We start from the raw sequence: 8,858 nt of genomic DNA, 5'->3' as shown, positions 1-8,858 counted from the left end.
TCTACAAAGACTTTGCCTCAGGGTTCTCCTCCAGCTTGCACACACTTCCTCCTCAAATGCTTTGCTTCAAGCTCCACCTCCAGTATCATCGTGCCTTCCACTACCACCTTCTTTACCCTTTGTTTGACCTTCAGTGCCATTTTTCCTTGAATCTAAGGCAGGAATGTTGGAATAAGAAACAAAGGCCTCAAGCTCTACCTATCCCCTTTTCTGTCTTGGCTGGAACATCACAGATGTGACCGTCACTGACCATCTGTTCCCTCGCTTCCAACATCCCAATTTCCTGTAATTGAGAGGACCAAAAAGAAATTGCTACCTGGAAAGGAGAGACAAGGACAAGACATGTCAGCAGTCACCCCACTGGGGTCAAAGGCTAGGTAACACCTTATTCCCCTCAATCCTTGCCCACTTTTAATAAAACCTTCCACTTAGATCCCATCAGGACATCTCAACCCCAAGGTCACCTGTACTCATTTCTTGAGTACATCCTATTGCTCTAATAAATTGACTGTGCTTCGCTAAATTTTTCTTTCATGCTTTTGAATTCTTTCTTGTTCCATGACAAGAACCTGGATCAAGCTGAGGCCTCCCAAGGTGCCAATCACCATCAGCTTTCAGGGAACCGGGCAAAGGATCTATTCCTTTCACAGCAACACTTTGCCAGATTTGCAACCAGGGAGCAGTGAGCAGCTGCAGTTTGAGGCTCCCTTCCTGATGTTGTCTCAAGAAACTCATGTCATTTTTCTCCTCCACTCTCAACTGGGTCTGGGTCTCTCTCTTTCTCTCTCTGCCTCCCCCCCCCCCCATTCTCTTGGACTCCCTCTTGAGTACACACCCTACACAACCAAGAGCCTTAGACCCAACCCCGGAGGAGTAAGTTTTCTGCCCACGGTTGCTGGGACGTTTGACCACACAAATTTGCCTTATTTCTCCTCTACTTTCATAAACACACATTTTGTCTGATTTCTCTCCTTTTCTCTGGTGACCAGACATCTACACTTTCTCCAGAATCCCCGTGTACCTCAACTTGATCTGGTTTGAGTGCAAATTGAAACTTCTACTGACTATTCTATGGCTCATGACTATTGTGGCCTTTCCTAAACATCCCATACTTAAAAACTGGCCATCGCCTTATTGGCCCAAATAGAGGGGTAAGCACCTGGGACTTCACAGACCTGCTCCCTCTGAGGGCCTTCCTTTCTCTCGTGGCCTCCCTATGCTTGGACAAGTAAAGAAACCCCCACAGAGTGGGGAGCCATGGGCCCATAGTAGGAAGGACTGCACTGGGCCACCTGGGAGAGTTTTACCAAACCTTCTAGGCCATTCTCAACAAGTGGTAGGTAAGGATGAGGGAGAGGGGGGATTCTCAGCTTAGTCCCTAGTGGTAGAACTTGTCAGGATGCTTGGCCTTCTGTTGTGCACCCCTTTTTTTCTCTAGGCCTTATGGAAAAGTCCACTAGGCTGCATTCTAGCCAAGTGGAAGTACTTCTAGTAGATGGTATAAAACAAAACAAAATTCATTTTTTTCTACTGTGTCTTCCACTATCAAGAGAAACTTGAGTCCAGCCCCACAGGATTTACCAGAAGTGGAGCCTCTTATCACCCAGGCCCCACCGAATTACGTTCACTCAGAGAAGCTGCAAACAGACAAGCAGGAGCCACCAGGATTCACATCCCTTCTAGCAAGACAGACCTCACCAGACACAAAAAATAAAATAAAAAATTGGTCAAGTCCTCTGAAAACCTCCATCAGTTTACAGATAAATTGTAAGCTTTGACAATGTCTTTTGACCTGACTTAGGTGGACATTCATATTTTCCTGTCTGGCCATGTGCTGAACTCCTGAGGAGAAACACAGGGTCTGGTTAGCAGCTCAGGGACATGCTGATGGAATGGCAGCAGCTCAACCCGGTGGGAGCAACTTCAGTCCCAGCCCAAGATCTAGCCTGGAACTACCAGGTAGAACAGGCAGACCTCACCAGAACAGATCATATGACACACTGCCTTATAAGTGGCATGAAAAAAAATGTGTCATCAAGCCTGTAAAAATTATGGAGAAGTAAAAGGTAACTCAAAGGGAAAAAATCCTGCCCTGTTTCAAGGGAGACTGATTGGGGGCTTTAAAAAGTGCACCAACATAGACCACTCTGCTTTTGAAGGATGACAAGCCTTACTTGGTCAATATTTTGTTAGTCAGATATCAAGTGGAAGTTACAAAAACTTTAATTTGGCTCTCAGACCCCAACAGCTCAGTTACTGGAAACGGCCTTCAGAGTGTTTAACAACTGAGACTAATTGAGAGGGATGAAAGGGCCCAACGTGATATTAGTCAGGCCAAGCGACCAGCTCAGTTGGTAGTAGTCACCATTGCTGGCACTTTGCAACCTCAAGGTAACTCAGAGGAACATTAAAATGCTTGAGTACGGAACCCCTGGGGCCCCCAAAGGGGCTTGTTTTAAGTGTGATGAGTAGAGTCACTGTAGCAGGCAATGTCCCCAAAAGCTAGAACTGGGAGTCTCCTCCCCAGGAAAGAACTCACTGGGCCTTGCCCTATGTACAACCAATCAAGCCATTGGAAAAAGGACTGTCTCCAGCTCTGAAGAAAGAGGGGACTCCTGAGGACATAATGGACTTAACTGAATAAGGGTGAAGCTGCCCAGGGTCCCTGGTGGCTCCAAATGAAAAACATCTTGTGACTATGGAAGAAACCTGGGTGGCTCTTGATGTAACAGGTAAAAAATGTTAATTTTTAAACTGACACAGAAGCTACCTACTCAGTCTTACGAAACACGTGGGGCCTTGAAAATCTTGGCTTGTACCATTATAGGACTAGACGAGCAGTCTAAAAGAAAATATTTTACCCCACCTCTCAGCTGCCACCATCAAGATTGTCTAGTTTCTCAACAATTCCTGGTAATGCCAGAATGTCCTTCTCCCTCAGTTGGGAGGGATTTAATAATGGTCCTAGGTACTAATATTCAACTTCGTAGTTTAACCCAGAGGAATGGCCCACTCCATATTTGTCTTGGTCTCTAACCAAGACTCAGACAACCCTCAGCTGGACTTTATCCCAGTCCATATACAGTCTACTATCAGCCCAATAATCTGGAACAATGAACTACCTGGGAGAGCCACCTAGATATCCACTGTACAAATTAAACTAAAAGAAATAGCTAGATATCTCCATAAATAGCAATACCATCTGAGACTAGCGGCCCATAGGGGACTAAAACACCTCACTTACAAGTTCCTTCAGCATGGACTCATAGTTCCTTGTCAATCCCCATACACGATTTCTACTGACTGTAAAAAAAAAAAAAAAAAAAAAAAAATCAAATGGAGAGATTCCTATGATTCTGAACTTATAATCCATTAATGAGGTTTTGACTCCCATGCAACCCATTGTACCCAATTTATATTCTCTTATCCCAAGTTCTCATGAGGCCAAATGGTTCATGGGTGAGATCTCAAGGATGTACTTTTTGCATCCCACTTCACTCATATAGTCAGTCAGCTTCTGTTTGCCTTTGAGTGGATGGATCCTGACATTCATGTAGCAGTTAAATATATTTGGACTGTCCTTCCTCAAGGCTTCCCAGACAGACCTCATATCATTGGACAAGAGCTTGTAAAATGTCTCTGGGAACTAGAGCTACCACATGGGACCATAATTCAGTATGTTGATGGCATTCTGATCTTTAGACCCACCAAACAGGACTCTGACCATAACACTATCTTAGTCCTTAATGTTCTGGGAGAAAGGGATACCAAATGTCTCTCAATAAGGCCCAGATTTTCTCCTCAACAGTCAAATATTTAGACTACCATCTAACCCAGGGATCGATCTCTCTCTCAAACAAAACAACAACAACAACAAGGCTACTCTAAATCTTGAAGACCCCAGACAAAAAAAAAACAATCAAAAACCTTCTTTAAAAATGGCAGGTTTCTGCCAAATCTGGATCTCCAGGTTTGAGCTGATAGCTAAGCCCCCTAATGAGGCAATCAAAGGACCTGATTTTGAGCCATTAGAATGGAAGCAGGGCTTAAACTGAGCCTCCCAGGCTCTCAAATCAGCCTTACCTGAGGCACAAGCCTTGGGCCTCCCTGACCTAGAAAAGCTGTTTATTTGATACGTAGCAGAAAAGCAATGGATTGCCTTAAGAGTCTTAACCCAAAACCGACACAGCATTCCTAGACCAGCGTCTTACTTATCAAAACAATTATACTCTGTGGCAACTAGATGGCCTGGCTGCCTACGGGCACTGGCGGCAACTGCCTTGTTCAAAGAAGTAGCTAAGCTGACCCTAGGCTAACCTTTAGAAATCTAAACTCCACATCAAGTTCAAATGTCCTTAAGCCCAAAACATACATCATTGGCTAATGGGAGGAATACTTTGTAAATACCAGACCCTTCTCTCAGATTCCCATGAGTTCACTTTAAAAGCATGCCACACCCTAACGCCAGATACCTTAATTCCTGAAGTGGACCCTGAGATCCAGGACATCTTGCATTCCTGTGTTGCAACTACTAAACAGACCTGACTTAAAGGACATAGCCTTTGACAGTCCCGATGTAGAATAGTTCACCGAATAAGGCAGCTCTGTTGATCAGAGAAGGAGGAGGGCAGGCTAAGCAATTATGAGTCTCCAGGAAACCCTAGAAGCCAAGTGTTTCCCTGGGAACTTTGGCCCAAAAGACTGAACTCATAGCTTTGACCTGAGCTCTTGAACTAGGAAAAGACAAAAGAGTTGACATTTACCCTGACCCCAAATATGCCTTCCTTGTTTTACATGCTCGTGATGCTATCTGGAAAGAGTGGTCTATTAACAGCAAAAAGTTCTCTATTAAACATGGCCCAGAGATTCTAAGGCTACTAGAGGCAATAAACCTACTCCAAGAATTAGCAGTGCTCTACTATAAGGAACATCAAAGGGGCCCAGCTAAAAAAGCTAAAAGAAATTGCCTTGCCCATTAAACCAAGGTATGTACCTAATAAAAACATTTGGACAAAAAGGCAAGGTTAGTCCCTAAACAATGGAAGATAGTGGATGAAAGATCAGAGACTATTGCTCTCAACTAAGGATCAATAGAAAGTTATAAAACCCTTTCAGGACTCTATCTAGTTCAAGATGCCACCTATTCTTAAATATCAAAAATCTTCATTAAAAAGGCCTATCTAGAGCCATAAAAAAGTCACTTAGGCTTATGCCCTTTGTTCAGTTAACAAGCCAGGGATAAAAAATAAAGCCCCCTCTTTTTTCAAGCCCATCTAGACAAGGTATACCTTCCCAGGAGGAAATTGGCATATAGAATTTACACAAATGCCCCCTCCCAGGGTTTCTGTGATATCCTGGTATTCATAGACACTTTTACTGGATGGGTAGAGGCCTCCTCTACCCAGACTGAAATGGTAGTCAAGGTAACCAAAGCCCCCTTTAAGGAAATCATTCTGAGCTTTTGACAACCTCAAAGCCTCCAAACTAACAATGACCCTTCTTTTGTGGCGAAAATTACCCAACAAATAGCCCAAGCCCAAGACATTAACTATCATTTACATAGTTTATGGAGGCCTCAGTCTTCAGAAAATGTAAAAATAAATAAATAAATAAACAAATAAATAAATAAATAAATAAACCTAAAAAAAATCTTAGCAAAGTTATCCCAGGAGACTTCAGAGACATGACTCCAGCTCCTGCCTATAGCATAGCCCTCCTAAGGTATAGAGGGGTTCCCAAATCAAACATAAGACTAACTCTTTTTGAGATATATGGGAGGCCCTTCTTAACCTGTGACATATATTTTGATCCAGAGATCCAGAAACAACTTAAGTATATCATTGATCTAAGACAAGTTTCAACAGGTTCTCCAAAACCATGGCAATCATATTCCCTGTCCCAGAAACATCCTCTCACACACCCAGTGTATCTCCTGGGAGCTGGGTCATTCTCAAGACTTAAAAGGAAGACTCCCCAGAGGAATTATTAACCCCAAAATAGAATGAAAAAACAACCTCCCTCTGGAAGATACACATATTGAGAAGGATAGAAATACCAGTCTAAGAAACTAATTTATCACACTTCTCAAGTTTGGTGGGCCCTTATGGGGCCCAGAGATGCCAAATTAACAGAGGCCACTTTCTCCTTCTTGTAGCAGTATCCCTACATGGAGTCCCAACTTTGCTACCTGGCTAAACCACACATCACCTAGAATATGCCTTTCTTTGTGGATATTTTAAATACATTTTTTATTATTATTGATTTTTAGAGAGAGAGGAAGGGAGAGGGATAGAGAGATAGAAACATCGATGATAGAGAAACATCATCGGTAGGCTGCCTCTCGCATGCCCTGTACTGGGGATGGAGCCCGAAACCGAGGCATGTGCCCTGACTGTGAATTGAACCAAGACCTCCTAGTTCCTGGGTCTATGCTCAATCACTGAACCACACTGGCCAGGCTCTTTGTGGACACTTTAAACACTAGCTCTCTTATGACTACAGCCCCAATGAACTTTTATCTCTTTCTTGCCGGCCTTAGCCTACCCCCACAAAAACAACTCTGAATTCAAGAGAAAATGCATGCTTGATCAATTGGAGCCCACGAGAATGGCCCACACTGTAATCTCCTTGACAAGAGCCAAATGGGCCATAGGCTTAATCCTAGCAGGCACAGAAGTGGCAATATCATAGCCCCCATTGGATAGGATTCACCTACCATGAGGCACCTTACATAATCTAATGGGCCCTAGAAGCCTTTGCTACCAACATGAGAGAGAATCTATAGGAAATTTGAGACTCCCTAGATTCTCTAGTTAATGTAATGCTAAACAACAGGCGAAATTTCCCTAGACTACCTCCTAGCCAAAAATGAAGGCTTCTGTGCAGTCTTTAACAAAACCTGCTGTGCATAAGTAAACAAATCAGGTAAGATTTAGCTTAATATCAAAAAATCTACAAACAGATTCCGATGTCATTTTGAATGCGATTAAAAAGGCTCTTTCTTCTTTTGCCAGGCTCTATCCACTCCATCAATAACTATTCTCCTTTTACTATTTGGTTCATGCCTTTTTTAAATCCTCACCTGAAGGTATGTTTTTAGAGAGAAGGGACAGAGAGAAAGAGAGAGAGAGAGAAACATCAATGTGAGAGAGAAACGTTGATCTGCTGCCTCCTTATGTGCCTCAACTGGGGACTGAACCCACAACTTTTTAGTGCACAGGACTACTCTCCAACCAACTGAGTAATCTTCTTAAGTTTATATCATCTAAGTTACAATAGTTTCATGTAAAGATAATGACACTTCCAGGGTTCCAGGTCATACCTCAACATCCAGGAGATATAGAGCCTGGGCCCTTAGATCAGGAAGGAAAAGATTTTTTAATCCCAAACTAGGCAGGCTCCACGCCCAATCTCAGCCTGAAGCAGCAACACAAGACTGACTGTCAGCAGTTCATCTTCCAATGTGATTATGTTATCAAAATCTCTCAGGGGGGATTTAGGAGTCAGGAAAGTTAGAATAGGGAACAAAGGCCTTAAACTCTACCCCTCTCCTTTTCCTTCTCAGTTGGAGAATCATAGACGTGACATTTACTGACCACCGGTTCTTTGCCCTCCCCAATTTCCTGTAATTGAGAAAACCAAAAATAAATTGCTGTCTAGAAAGGAAATGTGGATGGGCCACATTAGCAGTCCTCTCAGTAGCTCAAAAGCCAAGGACCACCTTATTTCTCCCGTCTTGTACACGTTTAATAGAAACCTTCCACCCAGACACCTTCCTTTGGTGGGTTCATTCTCTGAGCTTGCCCATTCTCACTTCTCAAGTGTGTCCTATTGTTTTAATAAACATACTGTGCTCTGCTAAATCCTTCTGTAATGCTCTTGAATCCTTTCTTATTCCATGACAAGAACTTGGATCAAGTTAAGGCCTTTCTTCGCCTCCCGGGGTACTGCCCGACATCAAATTCTCTCTTAGTTTTTCTTCCTTTGAACTTATCAGTACTTTTCCATTTAAAATTCAACAGACCAAGTCACAGACATCCCACGTAGTGGACTTTTCACTGATACATCTCCTAGAGCAAGAGAAACAAAGGAGAAAAACAAATGGGAATACATCAAAATAAAAAGCTTTTGCACAGCAAAAGAAACCATCAACAAAATGAAAAGGGTGCCCGCTGTATGGGAGAACATTTGCCAATGATACATCTGATAAAGGGTTAATATCCAAAATATATAAGCAATTCATACAACTTAACAAAAAGACAAACATTTCAATTAAAAAATGGGCAAAGGACCTAAATAGACACTTCTTTAAAGAGAACATACAGATGGCCAAGAGACGTATGAAAAATTGCTCAACGTCCCTAATCATCAGAGATGCAAATTAAAACCACTATGAGGCATCACTTCACACCTGCCAGAATGGCTCCATCAACAAATCAACAAACGACATGTGCTGGCGAGGGTGTGGGGAAAGGGGACCCTAGTGCACTGCTGGTGGGAATGCAGACTGGGGCAGCCACTGTGGAAAACAGTATGGAGGCTTCTCAAAAAATTAAAAATTGACCTGCCTTTTGACCCAGTGATCCCACTTTTAGGAGAATATCCTAAAGATCCTGAAACACTAATCAGAAAGAATATATGCAGCCCTATGCTCATAGCAGCACAGTTTACAATAGCGAAGATCTGGAAACAGCCCAAGTGCCCATCAGTCGATGAGTGGGTAAAAATGCTCTAGTACATTTATACCATAAAATACTGTGTAACTTTAATTTAAAAAGAAATAAAAGAAAGAACAATTGTTGCCTTTAATGATTGAGGTTCTGCTTCTCATCTTGACCACAATGAAAACTTAATATTTT

The sequence above is a fragment of the Miniopterus natalensis genome, chromosome 1 (assembly GCF_054644295.1).
Source record: "Miniopterus natalensis isolate mMinNat1 chromosome 1, mMinNat1.hap1, whole genome shotgun sequence".
NCBI lineage: Eukaryota > Metazoa > Chordata > Mammalia > Chiroptera > Miniopteridae > Miniopterus > Miniopterus natalensis.
The sequence above is the reverse complement of the archived record's forward strand: the minus strand, read 5'-3'. Positions refer to the sequence as shown.